Source organism: Camellia sinensis, chromosome 6, assembly GCF_055761805.1.
Source record: "Camellia sinensis isolate YWXY chromosome 6, ASM5576180v1, whole genome shotgun sequence".
In the NCBI taxonomy this organism is placed as follows: Eukaryota; Viridiplantae; Streptophyta; class Magnoliopsida; order Ericales; family Theaceae; genus Camellia; species Camellia sinensis.
This window is the reverse complement of record NC_138966.1, coordinates 180,579,294-180,602,671: the sequence shown is the minus strand read 5'-3', so window position 1 is coordinate 180,602,671 and position 23,378 is coordinate 180,579,294. Positions and strand designations below refer to the sequence as shown.

Genomic DNA, 23,378 nt, shown 5'->3' with positions numbered 1-23,378 from the left:
TGCTACATCGGTCTGACACGACCATACCGTGTCTCCTATCCTGTTTTATTTTATTTATCAGTTTACTTTCCTGTTTTGTTACTCTCTTCAAACTCAAGTTGGTTAGTTCCTATCCTCCTTGAGTTTGAGGGGGGCTGTTAATGTACACCTAAACCTACTCCACTAAACCTAACCCACTACACCACTCCACCTCCACTTCACCTACTCCACTACACACTCCACTTCACCTACTCCACTTCACCTACTCCACCACTCCACCTCCACTTCACATCTCCATCTCCTATATAATGTACATACAATACATCAAAACAAACATCAATTATAATACATACAATTTATTCTCTTTCTATCAAATTATCTTACAGGATTATTAATCCAATAGATAATTTATCCTATTAATCCAATTGGACAATGAATACCACACTAATTTAATAGGATTATTAATACATCACTATTAATTTTGTGAATCAAACATGACCTCAAAGTACTCACCGAAGACTCTTAAGTTCTTACTTGGCTGAACAAGATGTTCTCTCAAGCATGTGTACTGTGAAATTAACAAATATGTAGATACCTTAGCCAACATTGGCGTGGAGCAAATTGAAGACTTCGTCGTAATGGAACCCTCTTGAAGCAATTAGGCCACTTCTTGCAGTAGAAATATGGTGGGAACTAAGTATGAGAAGATATATAGTCTTGCTTTTGATTTTTATGTAAACCTCTGTTTTCTTTAAATTCTGAGTACTAAAAAAAAAAAAAAAAAAGGTTAGCAAGAGTGTTGGAACTACCCATTATTGTGCTCTATGTGAATAAGTCTCGCTGTTGATGTCTACAAATGCTCGAAGAAGAATCCAAAGGATGGGACTTTGAACAACAACATATCAAATACCTTAGTTCTATCATCGTTAGGAGCAGTTTCTCTCAATTTAGTAGTAGCTTTATCTTTGCAACATTGGTTTGTAATTCTGTAAATTTTGAAGATTTCAACAGAAATTTTCCTTGTTAACTTTTTTATAACGATTTCTTATTCCAAAGAAGAAGACATTGAATTTTATATAGTTGCTTAGTTACATTTGATTGTTGGTTGGAAATTATTGTTAAGTTCCTGTCACACTAACAAAAATCGTATTTAATTGTATCCTATGAACAAAAAAAAAAAAAAAAAATTAAATGTAATTATTGTTATTATTTATTTATTTATAGTAAATTTTTTAATATTTTAAGTAAATTTTTTTAATTTTTAAATGTAATTAACCTAGATATAGCTAAAAACTAAAATATTTATAAAAAGATATATTAAAAAACTAATAAATATTAAAGAATACAAAAATATACTATTTTTTATATTTATTTGATATTTTTAATATTTAGTAACTTTTGTAAAAATAACAAATATTATATTTTTAAATATATTTATATTAATTGTATTTAAAAACTAAAAAAATTATCTAAAATATTAAAAAAAAATTAATAAAAATACAAAAAAATAAAAAAATCTCAATTTAAAAAAACTCAGTTTAAGAGATAGTAATCGTGAAATTAAATCCCTACTCAAATTCCTAGATCATTTTCTCTTTCTCTTTCTCTTTCTCTTATTAAATCCTTTCTCCAATCCCTGATCAAATTCCTTAGGCATTTTCATCCCTATGTCACTCTTCCTCCCTCTTTCTCTTCCTCTTTCTTTTTCTACCCTGCCAAACGTAGCAATAACGAGAGTTTCTACTGTTGGACAATCTTCACTGTATTTAAAAAGATTTAATTCTGTTGTGTACAAAACAACAACAAGAATAAAAGAAATAGAGAAAAGGAGAGAATATGTTTGATTACAAAAATCAAACTCGAAATAAAAATAAATAAATAAAATCACAGATTTTATTTTGTTACAAAAATAAAATTAAAATCTGATTAAATAAACAAATAAAAACATAATTAAATTAAACAACTTACTTGGTTAATTTATTTGAATAACTTTCCTGATCAAGTCCAGTGTTTAACACTGTGTCCTTAAGACAGATTCGTCCTCTCCACGGTGCTTTCAGAATTTGGACGTCTATCTCCCAGGATGAAATGATCTTACCACAAACAATAGCAGCACTACAAATTGTTTGCCTTACGAACACACTAAGTGTTTACACTCTTTCTTTCGGAAATAAAATGCAGCAAGATGAAGAATAGAATTAACAGAGGTGAAATACGAAATTTCTGAATAGAAAATATCAAATGAGGGTGGTCCTATTTATAGATGTGAAGGTGGCTCTTGGATTTGAATTGAACAGGTATGTGGCTCTTGGTTTTGAATTGAACAGGTATGATGATACCTGTTGGGTTTTGAATTCAAACAGATTCAACAATTCAAACAGATAGCAATTACGGGAAGGGCCCTGTTTGGGTATGCATTAATTCCAAAACAGTTTATTTCGGTTTGAAACCGGGAAGGGCCCTGTTTGGATGAACAAAAAATCCAAACCAATTTAATTTGAATTATGGATTTTATTTTAATAAAAAATAAAATTAAATTCAAATGTTTTTTGCCCAAACACACACCACGCACCCGCGCCCAAGCCCAGCCCGCCCGACCGGACGGGCGGCGGCGGCGGCGCGCGCGCGCGCGTGGTGGTTTTTTGAGTCCAATGGGTCTAGCCCATTTTGCCCATAACCTCTCCCTCTAAAACACTTGGGTACCCCTTGGGGCACACCCCAAGTATCTCACCCTAAGCCTTATAAACCCTTTCAAAACTTCCCACCAAATCAATGTGGGACAAGCCAATATACAACCTTAAAGAATTTCCACCAAAACTCCATTTCCATGGAGCACACTTTGGCTTCAATTTCCCATTCACTCGGTAATGGTTTTGAGCAACCAAATATACCACGTGAATCACAACGCGGCATAGAACGCGTTACCACTTTAACCCGAGTAAATCGACACTCGGGGCCCACCTAAAAAATAGACCGAACTTAGGAAAAAATTCTGGTTTTATCCAGAATTTTATAACCATTTCCAATAATCCCCCACATGAATGGAATTTGATGACAACGGAAATGCAACAATATGCAGACTTTAACGAAAGAGTATAAGTCGAAAATATCTTGCATCAGGATAGGTAGTTTTCGGCTTTGAACCTTCCCTAGTGATAACCTATCGGACTTACTGGCTAACCAATGGACGCGATCCCTTGAATTGTTCAGCCGTTTGTGTAAGCCAAGACAATAGATTTCACACAAAATATCTTCTAACACATCGTGGTTCTCACTGTTGTGTTCATTTTGGCCTTGAACGCGCCTGGTTTTCATAAGTGTTTCTAGAGAATTTAGCCTTTGCATTCTCATAGAACCGGCCCCAGTTCAACACTCATATAGGTGATTCTTATTGTGAGTATCTCTTTATACTCGTCTTGATTTTATGCCTTAATCAAGATATAAGTAATCATTAAAAGCAAAGCTTATCCTTATACCCCTGCAGACAATATATGTTGCAGATATCACTCTCACCATAGGAATGGGTAGGAATTTTAATCCCTTGGTGATTTCTGGTGAGCCATACATAACTTAGTTGTCCCTTTGAACTTAGTTCTTGGGATCTCCAGTCATATAAGTAGGGTTACCATTATGACGACTCTTATGTAATAGGCTTTAATCCCATCCCCTTCGATGAACTATACACTAGCTCTTTTGTCAAACCTTTTGTTAACGGATCCACAATATTCTCTTTAGATTTTATATAATCTATTGAGATTATTCCGTTTGACAACAATTGCCTTACGGTATTATGTCGACGACGAATATGTCGTGACTTACCATTATACATATGATTCTGTGCCCTGCCTATTGCAGATTGACTATCACAATGAATGCAAATAGCTGGCACAGGTTTTGGCCACATTGGAATGTCTTCTAAGAAGTGACGAAGCCATTCTGCTTCTTCACCTGCTTTGTCTAAAGCAATGAACTCGGATTCCATTGTGGATCGTGCGATGCACGTTTGTTTCGTGGACTTCCAAGAAACAGCAGCGCCTCCTAGAGTAAAGACATATCCACTAGTGGATTTTGAATCTTTAGTATCCGATATCCAATTGGCATCACAATAACCTTCGAGTACTGCTGGATATCGAGTAAAGTTCAAACCATGATCACGAGTAAATCTTAGATATCTAAGAACTCGAATGATCGCTTTCCAATGGTCTTCTCCAGGGTTACTAGTGTACCTACTCAATTTACTTATAGCATAAGCAATATCAGGACGAGTACAATTCATTAGGTACATTAGGCTTCCAATGATTTGGGAGTATTTTAACTGAGACACTGCATCACCTTTATTTTTCGATAAATAAAGACTGATGTCTACAGGTGTTCTAGCTAAATTCAAATCATCCTTGATAAATTTATCAAGAATTTTCTCAATATAATGAGATTGAGATAATGCATATCCGTCAGATGTTTTAGTAATTTTCATTCCTAATATAACATCTGCGACCCCCATATCTTTCATATCAAATCTTTTGTTAAGCATCTACTTAGTTGATTTGATCATGTTTTGACTGCTTCCAATGATAAGCATGTCATCCACATAAAGACAAACTATGACATATCCTTGGTCAGTGTTTTTAACATAGACGCATTTGTCACATTCGTTTATCTTAAACCCATTAGTAAGCATTGCATGATCAAATTTTTCATGCCATTGCTTAGGTGCTTGTTTTAATCCATAAAGGGATTTTACAAGTCGACAAACTTTCTTTTCTTGCCCTGATACTACAAACCCTTCGGGTTGTTCCATATAGATCTCTTCATTTAGATCACCGTTTAAGAAAGTTGTCTTAACATCCATTTGATGTATTTCTAAATTAAACAGCGCTGCTATAGCAATAAGCATGCGAATGGATGTTATTCTTGTCACAGGGGAATATGTGTCAAAATAATCCAGACCTTCCTTTTGTCTGTAACCTTTAACAACAAGTCTTGCTTTATACTTGTCAATTGAACCATCTGCTTTCATTTTTCTCTTGAATATCCATTTATATCCAAGAGGTTTAGAACCTGGTGGAAGATCCACCAATTCCCAAGTATGATTTTGCATAATGGATTCAATTTCATTATTAACAGCCTCTTTCCACAAAAGTGCTTCAGGACCTGTCATTGCTGCCTTAAAGCTTTGAGGTTCATTTTCTAACAAGTATGTCAGAAAATCTGGACCAAAGGATTTTGATGTTTTTGCTCTCTTACTTCGTCTTGGTTCATCATTAGTTAAATCCTGTTGGTCGAGACTATTACTAGTCTCTTGTGTTTGATTGTCATTAGTCTCTTGACTTTGTGTACAATCATAAGTTCTTTTCTGTGAACTTAATTCCTGTCCTTTCTTGTAAGGAAAGACATGTTCAAAAAACACAGCATTCCTTGACTCTATAATAGTGTTCACATTTATATCAGGTATTTCTGATTTATAAGTCAGAAACCGATATGCACTACTATTCTGAGCATAACCAATAAACACACAGTCTATTGTTTTTGGTCCAATCTTAGTCTTTATAGGAATAGGAACTTCAACTTTTGCCAAACACCCCCACACTTTTAAGTATTTGTAGGAAGGCGGTCGACCTTTCCACAATTCATAAGGAGTGCTGTTAGTTTTCTTGTGGGGTATTCTATTAAGAACATAATTAGCAGACAATATTGCTTCCCCCCACAAGTTCTGTGGTAAGCCTGAACTTAGTAACATGGCATTCATCATTTCTTTGAGAGTTCTATTCTTCCTTTGAGCAATTCCATTTTGCTGTGGAGAATAAGGGGCTGTAGTTTGGTGAATAATGCCATGTTGTGCACAAAATTCATTTAATGGTGCATCATATTCACCACCCCTATCACTTCTAATATAAATCAATGAATTTTACAACAAATTCAAGAAAAAACTAAAATAACTATGACTACTCAAGTCAGAATTAATGTTTTGACAAAATCATATCCTCATAAAAAATTTTACCTAAGAATCAAACAATTCAAAAATCCATTTGATTGTATACATTCTTGCAACTCAATAACAAATAAATGTCACTGTCATAAAAATATTTGTGACAGAAGAAAATTAAATTATCTCAACTAATGCAAGAGATACACCCCCATATTAATAAAATGGTTCATGGTTTAACAAATTCTACTACGCAAGTAAAATAATTATTAATGACATCTCATGTCACATAATTCAATAATCAACATAAAAATTTCTTAAATTACTTCCCAATTAAACAGACCGATATAATTACATACATCTTCATGTTTAAATTTCTTTGGTGTTTAAACACCCATTCAAAATTGATTAGAAATATTCAAATTAACCTGCTTATGTCCAAAGTCGACATAACAATTTATCATTCCAAATCACTTGAAATTATTGTTAAGAAATAACTTGAATTGATATCATACATGCATATCAAACGCATCAACTAAAAATAATGAATTTAACAAAATAAATTAATTATGCACGATCCTATCACTTGCATCATGAAATAAAAGGATTCTCAACTCATAAATAAAATCCAACGCATTTAAACTTTAAACTTCAAAATGGCAAAACTTACCTTCATTTAATAAGTTTGATTTGTACATAAATAAACAAATTAAATATGCATTAAAATGCTCTTGTGAATATATATATATATATATATATATTTTCCGACTCAAGTGCAGAAACAATTCAAGACTATGGATCCACATTGCAATAAAAATAAAATATTTTTACTCTAGAAACAAATTCTTCCATGTATACTCACGATGAACTATGATAAAATCAAAATAATTAATACCTTTTCACATAGGATTCAAAAATAAGTGGTCTACCAAACGAAACCATAAGTTACAAATTAACAGATTGTGACCGAGTCACAGAGTTACATGATTTATTAACAAAATTAATTTTCTAGTTACTAAAACCAGAAAATAAATTACAATACAAAATAATTTTATTTTCCTTATTACTAAAACTATTAAAATAAAATACCGAAATAATATCTGATTACAAAAATCAGAAAACCAAACCACAACTTAATTTTCTAGTTACTTAAACCAGAAAATAAATTATAACACAAAATCATTTTATTTTTCTTGTTACTAAAACTAGAAAATACTGCAATTTTATTTTCCTTGTTACTGAAACTAGAAAATAAAATACCACAAAACTATCTGATTACAAAAATCAGAACAAATTAAAACACAAATTAATTTTCTAGTTACTAAAACCAGAAAATAAATTATAACAACAAAATAATTTTATTTTCCTTGTTACTAAAACTAGAAAAATAAAATATCACAAAAATTTTCTGTAATACCAAATAATATTCTGAATTGTTAATGACACCAGTATCGTACTACTAGTTGTTGTCAAAGAAAAGAGACAGTATATTACTACTATCTGTCAAATAGCATAAATCACTATTTGTTTTTCCAACCAGAATATTAATTTGAAAACATAGAAAATTAAATACAATGAAGATACCCAAAAAGGAATCTGTCTTAAGATTGTTGGACAATCTTCACTGTATTTAAAAAGATTTAATTCTGTTGTGTACAAAACAACAACAAGAATAAAAGAAATAGAGAAAAGGAGAGAATATGTTTGATTACAAAAATCAAACTCGAAATAAAAATAAATAAATAAAACCACAGATTTTATTTTGTTACAAAAACAAAATTAAAATCTGATTAAATAAACAAATAAAAACATAATTAAATTAAACAACTTACTTGGTTAATTTATTTGAATAACTTTCCTGATCAAGTCCAGTGTTTAACACTGTGTCCTTAAGACAGATTCGTCCTCTCCACGGTGCTTTCAGAATTTGGACGTCTATCTCCCAGGATGAAATGATCTTACCACAAACAATAGCAGCACTACAAATTGTTTGCCTTACGAACACACTAAGTGTTTACACTCTTTCTTTCGGAAATAAAATGCAGCAAGATGAAGAATAGAATTAACAGAGGTGAAATACGAAATTTCTGAATAGAAAACATCAAATGAGGGTGGTCCTATTTATAGATGTGAAGGTGGCTCTTGGATTTGAATTGAACAGGTATGTGGCTCTTGGTTTTGAATTGAACAGGTATGATGATACTTGTTGGGTTTTGAATTCAAACAGATTCAACAATTCAAACAGATAGCAATTACGGGAAGGGCCCTGTTTGGGTGTGCATTAATTCCAAAACAGTTTATTTCGGTTTGAAACCGGGAAGGGCCCTGTTTGGATGAACAAAAAATCCAAACCAATTTAATTTGAATTATGGATTTTATTTTAATAAAAACTAAAATTAAATTCAAATGTTTTTGGCCCAAACACACACCCGCGCCCGACCGGACGGACGGCGGCGGCGGCGTGTGGTGGTTTTTTGAGTCCAATGGGTCTAGCCCATTTTGCCCATAACCTCTCCCTCTAAAACACTTGGGTACCCCTTGGGGCACACCCCAAGTATCTCACCCTAAGCCTTATAAACCCTTTCAAAACTTTCCACCAAATCAATGTGGGACAAGCCAATATACAACCTTAAGGAATTTCCACCAAAACTCCATTTCCATGGAGCACACTTTGGCTTCAATTTTCCATTCACTCGGTAATGGTTTTGAGCAACCAAATATACCACGTGAATCACAACGCGGCATAGAACGCGTTACCACTTTAACCCGAGTAAATCGACACTCGGGGCCCACCTAAAAAATAGACCGAACTTAGGAAAAAATTCTGATTTTATCCAGAATTTTATAACCATTTCCAACATCTACCATCAAATGACTCTAACAAATTCATGATTTCATGATCAGATCGGTCAACGACTCACTTGCGTTCTTTTCGTGTCTATCTATCTCAAAAATAACCATTTTTGAGGAAGATGCAAGAAATATCCACTGCTGCTTTGATTTCCAATCGAAGATTATTAGCTTATAATTACCGAAAAAGTATCACTCTTCTTCCCTCCCTCAATTTCAACTTCAACTTCAACTTCAACTTCAACCCATTGTTGTCAGCTGATAACAATACATTTCTGTTTCATACCCAAATTTCAACTAACCCTAACCCTAATCCTCCTGTCGGAAGCAACTACACAAATTACTGTTAGAGAAATCCAAATTGGGTTTTGATAAGCTCGATGATGCTCTTTCTTTATTCCATGGCATGCTCCAAATGCAACCCCTGCCTTTGGTTGTCCACTTCAATCAGCTGTTAACTTGTATTGCCAGAATGAAGCATTACTCCACCGTTATTTCTCTGTTTAAAGAAATACGCTTGTTAGGTATTACGGTTGATTACTATACCATGAATATCGTAATTAATTGCCTTTGCCACTTGAATAGAGTAGATTATGGATTTTCTGTCTTAGGTAGCTTCTTCAAACGTGGTTATGTATCATCTGTATATACTTTCAGCACTCTAATGAATGGGTTCATTTTACAAGACAAGGCTGCCAAGGCCATGGAATTGTTCAACAAATTGGTGAAAGAGGGAGAAATCAAACCTAATCAAATTATGTACGGGACTATTATAAATGGGCTTTGCAAGACAGGAAATTCTACAACTACTGTAGGGCTTCTTAGGAGTATGCAAAAATGGAACTATAAGCCTAATGTTGTGATGTATACCACAACTATTGATGGTCTTTGCAAGGACAAAAATGTTGATGGTGCTTCGTGCCTCTTAGGGGAAATGACCCAACAGGATGTTGCACCAAACGTGATCACAACACTTTGATTCACAGATTATGTAATTTAGGCTGGTGGGAGGAAGCATCAAGAATGTTGAGAGACATGGACAGACAATAATGTTTTTCCAGATGTTCTTACATTTAATACATTGATAAATGCTTTCTGCAGGGAAGGGATGGAAAAAGATACAGGGAGTGTTCTTGAATTCATGGTCCAAGAGGTGTTGGTCCCGATATAGTCACATATGGTACACTGATGTATGGTTATTTTTTGCAAGGCCAAATGGACAAAGCAATAGAAGTCTTTCATTCCATGGTGGATTAGGGCATTGAGCTGAACATTCTCTGCTATAACATTTTGATCAATGGATATTGCAAGAATATGAAAATTGAAGAGGCTGTGAATGTTTTCCGTGAAATGCCTCGTAAATGATTGAAACCCACAATTGATACTTACAATACTATGTTGCAGGGATTGTTTGGGGGTGGTAGGTGTTCTACTGCTCTAGGACTTCTGAATGAGATGCTAGCTAGGGGTCAGCATCCAGATTTTTATACTTACTGTATATTGCTGGATAGCTTGTGCAAGAATAGGCATATTGATGAAGCATTGTTGTATTTCAGGAGCTAGAACGCATAAATCCTCATATTGCCATGCACAATGTATTAATTCATAGATTTTGCAAAGACGGGAAGATTGAGATGGCAAACAATCTATTTGGTGAACTTTCTGCTAAAGGGTTACGGCCTGATATTTTGACTTATAATATATGCTGGTGGGTGGATTTTGCGAGCAAGGACTATTGGGTGAAGCAAAACAGCTGCTCGTGAAAATGGAAGGGACTGGTTGCATGCCTAACCATGCAACTTACAATGTTATGGTCCGTGGATTCCTTAAAGCAAATGACTACAGTGAAGCAGATATACTTGTGGAGAAAATGTTTGGGAGGGGTTTTTCAGCATATGCATCTACTTTGGCTACAGTAGTGGGTCTACTCTAAGCTAAGGTCAAGATCCTACTCTCTTTCATATGATTAAGAAATGGGTTGCCCGGGATAACACCGAAGGAATTTGTTAAGCTACCAACACATGCTATATTTGGTGATCATGTGTCTGCTCAGAATTTGCTAGGTAAGTATTTATTTTATTTTTTTTATCATTTTCAATTTTATACTATAATCATCTTAAGCATATGGTAGGTCGTTTACACACCAAAATATATTAATTAAACTAAGTAATGACCATTACTCTGAAGTATAGCGGTTGAAAACAGATGTCAAACCACAGAGATTATGAAAGTTGACTTTAATGTAAAGATTTCTGGCTGGAGGATGAAAGATAATAAAAGGAAAACCTTAGTGCTTAAAATCCACTACTAATCTTATAATTGGAGGTTGTTTGTATTTTGATCGTAGAAAGTCATTGAAATGGGTACTATGATGTGTCTTGGTCAGGACACATCACTTAAAAAGATTTGTGTTTTAAAATCAGAAAGCCACGAACCATTTTCGCTTAGTACATATCGTCGCCGCTAAACTAAGATTAATACTCGAACCATCTTATCAGGTATGACTCGTCTAACAATTTCATCACACAAGCATGAAAATCATTTATATAACTTGTATTCATGACCAGTGAACACATAATTTGATAAAACAATATTTGCATAAAAGTCTAAGTTATACAACAGTACCCAAATCAATTAAAATTCTACAAAACTAAATACAAACTACCGCAACCACTTCATTAGAGTTTCATCTTAATTCTAAGATAACAAAGTTAGTTCCACGTAATTGTGGAACTATCACTTTACAAACGAAACACTCCACACTCTCTCACTAATTTTTTTTCCCAGTTCTCTTGCTATCTCCCGTGTGCTGAGGCTTGCCTTCAATTTATAGGCAACTTCAGAACCTGCAAAACAAACTAATAAAAATAATAAAAGAAAAGGAAAAGAAAAAGAATAGAGATGATGACTAAGTAATGGTGATGTTATGTGATGATGGGTGATGATGGATGTTGGGTATGTGGTAACGGATAGAAGGTTTGAATTCCATCTGCACCGAAAAATGAATTCATCATCTTTGCTGACAAATAAAATAAAGAAAAAGGAAAGGAAAGAGTGAAAGGGGTGGTAGCTTTGTCTACCACTTCCACAATGATTATTATTATTACTATTATTAATATAATATATAATATTAAAATGTATTATTTATAATAATTTACGTACAAACACTCAAAATATATACAAACACACAAAATCACACAAACCTATAAAATAATATAAATAAGTAGACTAATAAAGTGTATATTAGCAGATTAAATGTGTAACAATTAAGCACTGATCAACATACATTGCTTATGATGAAGTGAAGGTTCAATTTACAATTTCAATCTTTTAAATTGGAATATGATTCTTGTAGATTTGTTTCAGTAATAGGAAGGAAAAACGGAAGATCATTTTAGGACCAGGAATTGATGGGTTCTACTTTGAAACAGTTGATTCTTGGTTGATTTCTTGCAAATGATGTTGTTTATAATGTTTTTGTCCACTGCCAAAAATGAAACTGAGGTAGAAGATGCTATATAATCATGCTTCTGCGCGATGAATTGGGGCTTGAGGTCATTCTGGCGGCATTCAAAAAGTCAATTTGGGTACTTCAATCTGCCATTTGTAGAGTGCAATATTATAAAATTGAAAATGCTCTTTCTGTTTGTTTCTCTCTTTTTTATATGTTGTCCTGTTATTTTGCCCTTAATTGATTCAAGTCTCTTTTTTTTTTTTCTTTTTTTTGTGATTGCATCTATGAGAACAAATATCTAAGATTGGTAAAGGTTTTCGGTAATTTGAGGAGGAAAATTTAGCCATAGAGCTATAAGCGTGTAATATGACAGTACCCGTCTCATCAAGGGGGTATCTGCATCAGAAAACACACCAAACAACAGAATCATAACTTTATTGAAGCATAAGTACATTTTAACCTATTATATCATACAGTTCTTAGTTAAATGTTACAATATCATTTGTTGAGGAAATTAAATTGTTACTGCAACATTGAATGAAATAAGTGTACCGTTAATCACGACAAAAAGAAAAGATACATTAAACTTTTAGCATTAGATTTAAACCCCAAGTTCCCCCCTCCTCTAAGCCCAATGAAAAATCGAAAACTACCAAATCCTCATACTGAACAAAGACTAGGAAATACACATTACCATAACGAAGTCCTCTCAATTATAAATCCTCCAACATTAATAATATCTAACCCTTCTGCTGCAAGCTGTGTTTGAACTTCAGTCTTCTGCTTTATCTTCACAATCACCATGGAACTCAACTCCTCATTGTGCAAATAGAAAATGGAAGGGAATTGTGAAACTTGTCTGCCGACAATGTTAACAACACCTAGTTTCTTCTTCTTCTTCTTCTTTATTTTATTTATTTATTTTTTTTTTCCCACTTATTTTCAAATTCTTCCACCCCTCCCAAACCCCCACCCACAAATTCCTCTAAAAACTTGAGATCCAAACATAGCCTAATTAAATACCCAGGGAAGGGGCTGCAATGCTGCAGTGGATGAACTTTTATCTTTTCTTCATCTTCTATCTACATTACAGAACAAACACAATGTGTGCATGTAGGAACACACTATATTCTAAAAATAAAGACCAATTAAAACATAACAAAAATGGGTTTCTTATTTGTCATTCTTTTAAAAATTATTCTTCCTAGGACAAGATTATTTGACTGTCACAATTGAATTTTAAAAAAAAAAAAAACAAAAAAAAATTTCATTTAAATAACCAGTCAAAATAGTTTAAATTAGTTAAAGTGTAAAGTTTAAGAAATTAGGATTAGGGTTGGAGAAGAAAGAGAGAAGAGAAAAGGAGAAGAGAACATATAGAGAATACGTTATTGGGTCATAATGAAAAATCATCATCCAACGGGTAATTCTATTTCACACACTAATTCTCCTCAGTACACACACTTAATGAACACTTTCTCAATACACACATGATAAAAATATAAATTCTTAGTACATATCTCTATATTCTAATATTACCCTCATTTCAATTTTAAAACTCTAAGGCTATGTTTGGTTTCAATTTTTGAATCAATTTTTTGAAATTTTTATGAGAAAAATATAAATTAATTTGACAAAAATAAATACCAAAAAATATTTTTTAATTTTTAAATTTTTTTGCCCCTAAAAAGATGAAATCATATTGAAATAATAAGTTTTTTTTACTTATTTTTGACATCATATTCTAAAACTATACCAAACAAAGTCTAATTGTTTTTTGTTTTTTCATTCATCTACTCATCTTTTACTGTCGTTGCCGCCACTTTCAACCATCCATCGCCACTTCTAGCTCATCTCCCTCCATCCTAGACCTCCACAGTCAACATTGAGTGTGATTCGTGGTGAGAGACTTGTGGGAGTGTATGGTTCATGGCGAGAAGTGATCGTAGGCGGATAAGAAAAGAGGCGACGAGAGGGAATTGCGGATGAGAGAGGTGGCGCTAGTGATAGAGGATGGTTGTAGCGTTTTAGAAATAATGTTGAGTAGAAGAAAATGAAGGTATTATGGTATTTTTATTCTAGGGAAAAATTGTATTAATGAAAATTTTCATCAAGTGTGTGAACTGAGTGGAATTAGTGTGTGGAAATAGAATTACCCCTCACCCAACACATATTTATATTAAAACATTAATGTTACTATGACAATAATATCTTCAATATAAAATAAAATGACATAACAAATCTAACACGCCCTCTCAAGTTGGAGCATAGAGGTTGAACATGCCCAGCTTGGCAGACAATCGTTGAAATAAAGGACAAGGTAAAAGCTTGGTGAGGATGTCACCCAATTGGTCGTTAGAGCGAAAGTAAGGAAGTATCAACTGTTTCTGTAGTAACAAGTCATGAATGAAGTGACAATTGACCTCAATGTGTTTGGTAGGTTCATGGAACACAGGATTGTTGGCAATGAAAATAGCAGCCTGATTATCACAACACATACGCATAGGAGTGGGTATGGAAACACCAAAATCATGGAGAAGAGAGCGAACCCATAACATCTTAGAAGTCGTATGTGTCATGGCACGATACTCAGCCTTGGCACTAGAACATGCCACAACATTCTGCTTCTTACTCTGCCAAGTAACAAGGTTATCGCCAACAAAGGTACAACAGCCAGAAGTAGAACGACAGTCAGTACGACTGCTAGCCCAATTAGCGTCACTAAACCAGGTGACGGTCAAGGAAGTAGAAGGACGATAAAGTAGACCATGGCCCGGTGCACCCTTCAGATAACGTAAAATACGACAGACGGCATGCAAGAATTTGATATATTATTGATTGATATATGTTTATTGATATTTATTACAATGATTCATGATTCCTATATATAGAAGAGGGTGAGTGTGTAGTAGGTGAGGAGTAGGTGAGGAGTAGGTAGAGAGTAGGTGAAGTAGGTGAGTGTGTAGTAGGTGGTAGTGGTAGGTGTGTAGTAGGTGGATTTTTAACAGCCCCCCGCAAACTCAAGGGGGATAGGAACTAACCAACTTGAGTTTGGAGAGAGTAACAAAACAAGAAAATACATAAAAATAAAAGAGGATAGGAGACACTGTATGATCGTGTCAGACCGTTGTAGAAGACTGTATGGTTATGGCAGACCGATGTAGAAGACAGTTTATGGGGTTATGTCGGACCGTTGTAGCAGACAATGTTGTGACAGTTGTTGGGACAGTTTACGGAGTCTTGCTGGACCCTTGTAGAAACTAACCGGAATCAATGTCGGGACAGTTTACAGAGTCTTGTCGGACCCATAAAGGAGCTAACTGGAATCAATGTCGGGACAGTTTACAGAGTCTTGTCGGACCCATGAAGGAGCTAACCGGAATCAATGTCGGGACAGTTTACAGAGTCTTGTCGGACCCCTAAAAAGTCGCATCCTCAAAAGGTGTGCCCAATCTGTCAAAAAAGACGTGCCATCAAAAGGCGTGCCCAATCCATAAAAAGGCATGCCATCAAAAGGCGTGCCATCAAAAGACGGGCCATCAAAAGGCGCGCCCATGTTGTCGTCGAGCGCCGAGCGGCGCATGATGCGCGTGTCTGCCTCTTCGTCAGGGTCTTTATAAACTGAGGCGGAGGCTGTGCTTGAGGCAGAAGCGAAGACAAAAAAACCTGGGAAAAAACTTCTGAAAAACTCTTCATTTTCTGAGAGAGATATTCGTTTTCTGAGAGATTGCCTCTAAGAGCTGCAAATCTTGAAACACTCTGTAACCAACCCTTCCGAACATTATCAGTCTAAAATTGCTATTTCGCTGAAACACTCAGCAACCCAAAAAACATGGCCTCTTCTTCCCGTTCAGCTACCCAGAATATGGCCTCTTCATCCCGTGGTCTACTCACTCTCTTTCCCGACCTCAACGAGTCAACAAGAGAGATAACTGGTGCGGTGGCCCGTGAACCTCAACAAAACACCTCTGGTTTTGCTCCGTTGAACTTTCCGATGCGGTCGGTGGAGCAAAAAATGGCAGTGCAAACTGATATTGAGGCCAATCAGTATACTTTGAAGTCATGTGTGGAAACCATGACTGCGGTCACAAACTTGTCGCACCGGCTGCAGAGCAGGACAAATGAGGTGCAGCAGTTAAATGCCCAACTGGCTCTGCTCCAGCGCATGTATAAGGATGCGCGAGCAGAGATAAGTGTGCTAAAGGCGGAAAACAAGGAGCTGAAGCGGAAGGCCACCGTGATGTTCCGATTTGGAGATCCGGCATATGCTGTAGTGGAGGAGCAGCGGGGAGTGAACGTGCTCGGTGGCGTGGGAAACACGGAGGCAACACCGTCAAGGGCCGCGCAGGACGGAGGCAAGAAGAAGAGACCGGCGGCAGAGTAGAGAAGAAAAATCCCGCCTGTGGATGAGGTTGTTTGTGTATTTTTTTTTTTTTTTGTGGAAAATGGCGATCGGGGTGAGCCCCGACATGAATAAAATGAGTTTGGTGTGCAGTGCTTCTGCTTCTTTTTTTTTTTTTTGTGGAATGAAAATAAAAGAAAATTGATAAAAATCAGAAGTGGTTGGAATGTACAAATATATAGATATAGATAGAAAATAAAAGATAGTTGATGAGAAGGATGGAACCCAGAGTAATAATAATAATAAGAATAATAATAATAAAATGGATATCATGGAGGGATGATGCTCACCAACGGAGAGAAATAATAATGAAATTTGTTTTTTTTTTAAAATAATAATAATAAATAAATAAATAAAATAAAATAAAAGAAAGAAAGTGGAGCAACGTGGGTTGATTAAAAAAAAGGATTGTGGATTTGAAAGTGGAAAGATGAGAGAGAGAGAGTGGGGTACATGATGGGTATGTGATAAAATAAAATATAAAATCAGTGGGTTGGTTTGTACAAAAATAAGAATAAAAGGAATAAAAAAAGAAAAGGAAAATGTTTATGTATAATATATATAAAACTCACATGGTTTTGACTTCAATTGACAGCCTGCCCACCATTACAACAAACCAAGCCGACAAAATCCTTAGAAAATCCCGCAGCACGTGATGGACCACAGCCATACCTGCACTAGCCAGCTACCACACATGCCCACAAGCTACTGTCTGCAATTGTAGCTGGAACATCACCCCAAGAAAGCAGAAGGTGGAGGGCAAATATTTAGCACAAGGCATTCCAAAAAGCACACAGCATCTCTCTCTCTCTCTCCACTACTTTCTCTCTCTGAATTCCCCTATTTTTCATTGTTGTATGATCTGGGTTCTACAGTCTTCTAGTTTCACTGATCGGAGCAATACCATGGAAGGGCCGAAAAGAAATTACAAGCATCATCCCCACTGAAAAAACTGTGCTCCTCTATCTTCACAAACTGTGGCTGATATGCCTTCTGTGCATACAACAGAATCGCTTTCGAGTCCGAAAATGGGTAGCAATTCACACCCGAACTTCAGCATCGCCGCCGCCGCCGCCGACGAGGAGCTCGGAGACACCATGAACTGGTGGTGGTGGTGGTGTATAAGATTGACAAGGTGTTGGAACCCAGTGAGTTGTTTAAGGCAGCGGCGCCGGGGCCGGATGCTCCAGCGGACACAGCGGCGGACCAAACCGCCAGTGATAGTGGGCGTGGGAGTGAAGGTATGTGTAGAAAATTCTAGCGGACTAGGTTGAGGTCCGGCGGGCGGCTAAGGTGAGGTTGCCGCCCGCCGAGGAAGCGAAAATACTATGTTCTAAACCTGCTTTGATACCATGCAAGAATTTGATATATTATTGATTGATATATGTTTATTGATATTTATTACAATGATTCATGATTCCTATATATAGAAGAGGGTGAGTGTGTAGTAGGTGAGGAGTAGGTGAGGAGTAGGTGGAGAGTAGGTGAAGTAGGTGAGTGTGCAGTAGGTGGTAGTGGTAGGTGTGTAGTAGGTGGATTTTTAACACGGCATTAAAGTGAGGATGGCGAAGGGCATGCATAAACTGACTAACCATACCCACAACATAAGTGATATCAGGACGAGCAACAGTAAGATAAATCAACTTCCCAACCAAGCAACGGTAGCGGCCAACATCAGAAAAAGGGTCCCTTTACTCACTATCAAGCTTAACAGAAGAATCCATACGGGTATCAACTGGACAGGCACCCACGAGACTAATCTTAAAGAGAAGATTGAGGACAAACTTTCTTTGGAAAAGGAAAATACCTTGGGAAAAGCGAGCAAACTCAATGCTAAGAAAATAACGAAGGTTACCCAAATCCTTAGTGTGAAAGTGCTGACTTAAATAGGTCTTTAAATCAACAATCCCAAAAGAGCCGCTGGCAAAGAGTATAATGTTGTCCACATAAACAATCAAGTCAATAGTGCCAACAGAAGAATGGCGGACAAAGACGGAGTGATCATAGGTAGAACGCTGAAAACCGTAGGCTAAAACAGCGGCAATAAACAATCAAATCAAGCACGAGGAGATTATTTCAGACCATATAAAGCCTTCTGCAACCAACAAATAAGATTTTCACTATTAGGAACAACATAGCCGGGAGGTTAATCCATATAGACCTCCTCTTGTAGAACCCCATGAAGAAAGACATTTTTTTTATATCAAGCTGATAAAGAGGTCAAGAGCGACTAACAGCAACAAAGATAAGGATCCGAACAGAACTAAGACGAGCCACAAGTGAAAAAGTCTCGAGGTAATCAACACCATACGTTTGTGTGTATCCTTTGGCAACTAGACAAGCCTTAAGGCGCTCAACAGATCCATCAGGAAGATACTTAGCGGTGTAAATCCAACGACAACCTACAGTGAAAAACTTCAAACAAATGACTTAAAGGGACACAAACCTCAAAACAACTTCAAAAAAATGACTCCTTGGGTCCAGTTGGCACCCACAAAGGCTAGTATAGGCAAAAAATCAAATGGATTACCACCCACAACAGAACTAAAGTAGCAAAAGGACCAAAAAATGCACCCAACAGCCACAAATCATCAAACAAAGGTCAGAAAAAGGCTTCAAGATCCCAGTCGGCACCCATAATAGCTGTTAGAGTCAAGAAATCAAATGGGTGAAGCTTCCACAACAACACCAAAGGAGCCGAACAACCAAAAATGCCACCCAAGAGCCACAAACAGCAAACAAAACTCATACAAGGTCCCCAAGAGCCACAAACAGCAAACAAAACTCATACAAGGTCTCCAATAGTCCAGTAGGCACCCATAGGCTCCATTGTAGTGAAGAAAAATCACAAGTAATGCTTCCAGAAGCAAATAAAAAAAAAACACCAATATAAACTCGAAAATACTTCAAAAAATGGAAGCATACATCAAACAGCCCCAAAAAATGCCACAAAAATCACCACAATTACCAAGAGGGTGAGACGAACCAAACCATGTGTTCGCCTATTCATGACATCCGTACGGATACTGACGTCATGCTAACATCATCGTACAAAAGATGATGTCAGCACATCTAGGTCACAATGTTAAAATTTTCAAACTTCAAGCAGACAAATTATTATATGATTGAAAGTGCTCTGATACCAAGTTAAAGTGTAAAGTTTAAGAAATTAGGGTTAGGATTGAAGAAGAAAGAGAGAAGAGGAGAAGAGAATGTATAGAGAATAGGTTATCAGGTCATAATGAAAAACCCTCATCCAAGTCATATTTATATTAAAACATTAATGTTATTATGACAATAATATTCTCAATATAAAATAAAATAAAATAAAATAAAATAACAAATCTAACAAAATTAAATGTAAATTTAACTTGAAATTAGTTACTTGGCAACTCTGATTTTTCCATTCCAACCTCTTTTTTTTTTTTTTTTTTTTTTGCCCATTTGCTTAATTCAAACCTACCTGAATGAGAATGCTTGAACTTATGGGGGAACTACATGCAGGTGGGAGAAAGAGAAAAAAATTACCAACACATGGGAGGTGCAAGTCCCACAACCTTTCATTTGCACCCTATCACAAGACACTTGCAACCCTGGTGTTTGTAATTTTTTTTTCCTTCTTCCACCTACATGTAGTTCCCCCTTAACTTATCTGATACATTGAATTGAGCAGACCAGAAACCATGAAAGCTGTCAATATAACATTAAACATTTCCGAACTAGCTAACTCTTTGAACTTTAGAATATAGACTAATAGTAGTTCAAACTTCAAACCATGGCCAAGTCAATACAAAAGAATCCATCTATGCCAAGTCAACAAAACCCATTAACATTTGAACATACAAACTATAAACACATGCTTGCAAAAGTTAATCTCTGTCGTTTTTTCTTTGCAGTGATTTTATGAAATTTTTTATCATAGAGTATTAAAACACATTAGCTTATATAATCCAGTCACCTAAATTTATATTTAAAGCAAAATGACATTAAAGCACTATCTTTTTCATTTTAATGAACAAACGTGAGTCAAAACAAATTTATTTAAACCCTACAATTAAGTATTTAAAATCTTTTCAAATATACTAAATTTCTTAATTTGAATGCAGGAGTCTCAAACTCCGCTCTATAAGATTTGAACCCACAAACTTTATACTATAAAATGGTGCTACACAGCCACCTAAGTCAAATGCCATGATTAAAACATATATGTAAAACAAACAGCATATCGATTAGTAGTGTTTTTTTTTGTAACAAAAATTTATCTTTTATTCGTGGGTGCGTAGGTAGAATCCATTGAAATTTACTTATATCTAAGCAAGCCCCTTTTTTGAAGTTGAATTGTGTTGGATGTAGTCGAGGTAATCTGGTTTGGGTAATGGTGAGGGTATTGTCCGAGATGGTCAGTGCAAATTGATTTTTGCTTGCACACTGTTGCTTGTGCAGTGTTCTAATACTGTGGCAAAAATGAAGCGTGGCTATTTGGTATCATCTATGTTTGAATCAGGATATTTGCTGGTTGCAGATTGAAGTTCTCGAAAGTGTTTGTGGATTTCCTGAATGATACATTTGGTTCCCCTTGTTTCTTGATTTATGATATGGCTGTGATACAGCAATTGGTATGTGGTATGCATTGTTCAGTGTCTCATTGTTTTCAGGAAGCTAATGATAGCTGTTGCTCTTGCTCATTGGGTTGTGATCATGAAGACAACATTTTTCAAAAAATTTCTAGTCTTTTTTCTTTAGTTAAAGGTTCAGTTTATTTGGATAGAATAGGGATTGCCTATGTTAGGCTTTCTTGATGTCCCTCTTTAAATTTTGCTATATTTTTTTTTATGCTATTTTTCAAAGGTTAGACAATAATGTCAGGGAAGCATTGACGAATTAGCTTAAATAGTTGTGTCTGGTGTTATGCATGCAAGCTGTTTGCTAAAATGGTTGGTATCATTTTTGGTAAAGAGGGTTTGGATGGTCGAGCTATAGATCTGTGATTGTGATATTTGAGTTTGCTTTTTTTTTCATTTTGTTGTGTCTTTTTCCTTCTATTCTTTCCGTTTGTTTTATTTTGTAGTAGAAAATGTCTTCATAGGAATTACCCCGAAAATTTCTTTGTATTTAGATTAAGATGACAAGAAGTTATTGTGTTACATTATCATTCTTCGATAATGTTGTTCTTTTTTGTTTTTTTTCCCCTCATTTGAAATTTGAGGACATGTCGTCACGATATGGACTCCAGAGATTAGTGATTTTGCTTCTGTTTTTGTTTCTCCCCTGCGGTTTTGCTGCTTCTTCTTCTTGTTGTTGCTGTTGGTTGATTGGAAATGCCATAGATGAAGGAGGTGTTTATCCCCTCTTTCGCGATATTGATTGTTTCAATAAATTTGATTGCTGCCTGTGTAAATATTAAATCAAAATTGAAATTCTATGGAATAATTCTGCCAACTTATGCAAGGAACAGCACCTTGATTCCTTTGCTAAAAAGACCTCTTTCATTGCTCTTTTCTACGACAGGTTTTGGAAAGAATGCACCAATGAAGAAGGTCATACTGGAAAGAATGCACAAATTCAAACTGCAACACAATACCTGAAGTTCCTTGACAGATCAGTGATGAGAGAGGAAGAGAGAGATTGCTAATTATTTTTATATGAATATACTAGGGGTTGGGTTGTTTGTAACTACAATGACACATGAATGTTCATGTTCGCATCCAGTCATCAAAAGCAGTTAGTTGTCTAAAACTTTGAAACCTCAACATTTGATATTGGATATGATAACTAGCTTTTGTTTTTGAAAACTTGTTTTTGGCAAAGATGCATTTTGTGTTTGACATTTACTGTTTTCTTTTCTCATTTTCTCAATGCATTTTATTTATTGAGTCCCTATATTTTATTTTTGTTCATGTGAACCAATTGGGGAAAAACAATACAAATAAAAAACTGTTTTAAGCATAATTTGATTATAAATTTGTCAATTTAAAATTTAAACAAACTAAATCGTACAATAAAATACTCAATTTTCTTATTATTCCGAAGAAATTTGACCTACAACTAATTTAATAAGTGTTTAGTTATATAATTCAAATTATAAAATTAACTATTTACCTGTTAAATTAGGTTTCACTAATTAAGCATGTGTGAAATTAATTTCAATTAAAATCACATGAACTTAAAAACTTCAAGAACTAAAGAGGTAAAATATATAATTTAAGGATTAAATTAGACAAATTTAGGATAAAAGTGAAATCAACCTTAAGAAAAAACCATATGATTTTTATTTTACATTTTCATTTTTACAGATTATCAAGCTTTGATAAATGTTTTAAGGGCAATGCCGTTGTAGATTTTATTTTATTTCATTTTATATATTTATTTTTTTAAACTAATGCTGTTGCAGATTGAAATGCAGCTTTTATTATTTGAGATATAGTTTCTAATAGGAGTGAGCAGCGGATATATCGATCCGCTCAAATCGATCGAACCGAACCAATATGTCACATTTTGGACAGATACATGATGATGAGCGGACGGTAATGAATTGATTTTTTTCAATCCGCCTAGTTTTGGACGAACGGCGGATTTGAGATTTCTTTAGCTGCAACTAAACCGCCAAAGCGCGAGTATTCCTAATAATTTTGTAAGATTTTGTGTTTTCAATTTGTTTAGATATTCTGTTTGTGTTTTCAATTGAAAAAAAGTTTAAATATTCTGTTGAAAAAGAGTTTTCAACTTGAATATATTTTTTGAATTGAAAAAAATAAATGTATTATTTATCT

The 23,378-nt window shown here is 35.1% G+C and overlaps 1 long non-coding RNA gene across 1 annotated transcript; it reads left to right on the top strand.

Annotated features, from left to right (window-relative positions):
• Positions 1-9,055: 9,055 nt before the first annotated feature.
• Positions 9,056-22,400, top strand: LOC145793089 (uncharacterized). The gene is made up of 2 exons (XR_014333596.1): positions 9,056-10,815; positions 22,117-22,400. It is a non-coding gene; the product is annotated as an uncharacterized LOC145793089 (long non-coding RNA).
• Positions 22,401-23,378: the final 978 nt, after the last annotated feature.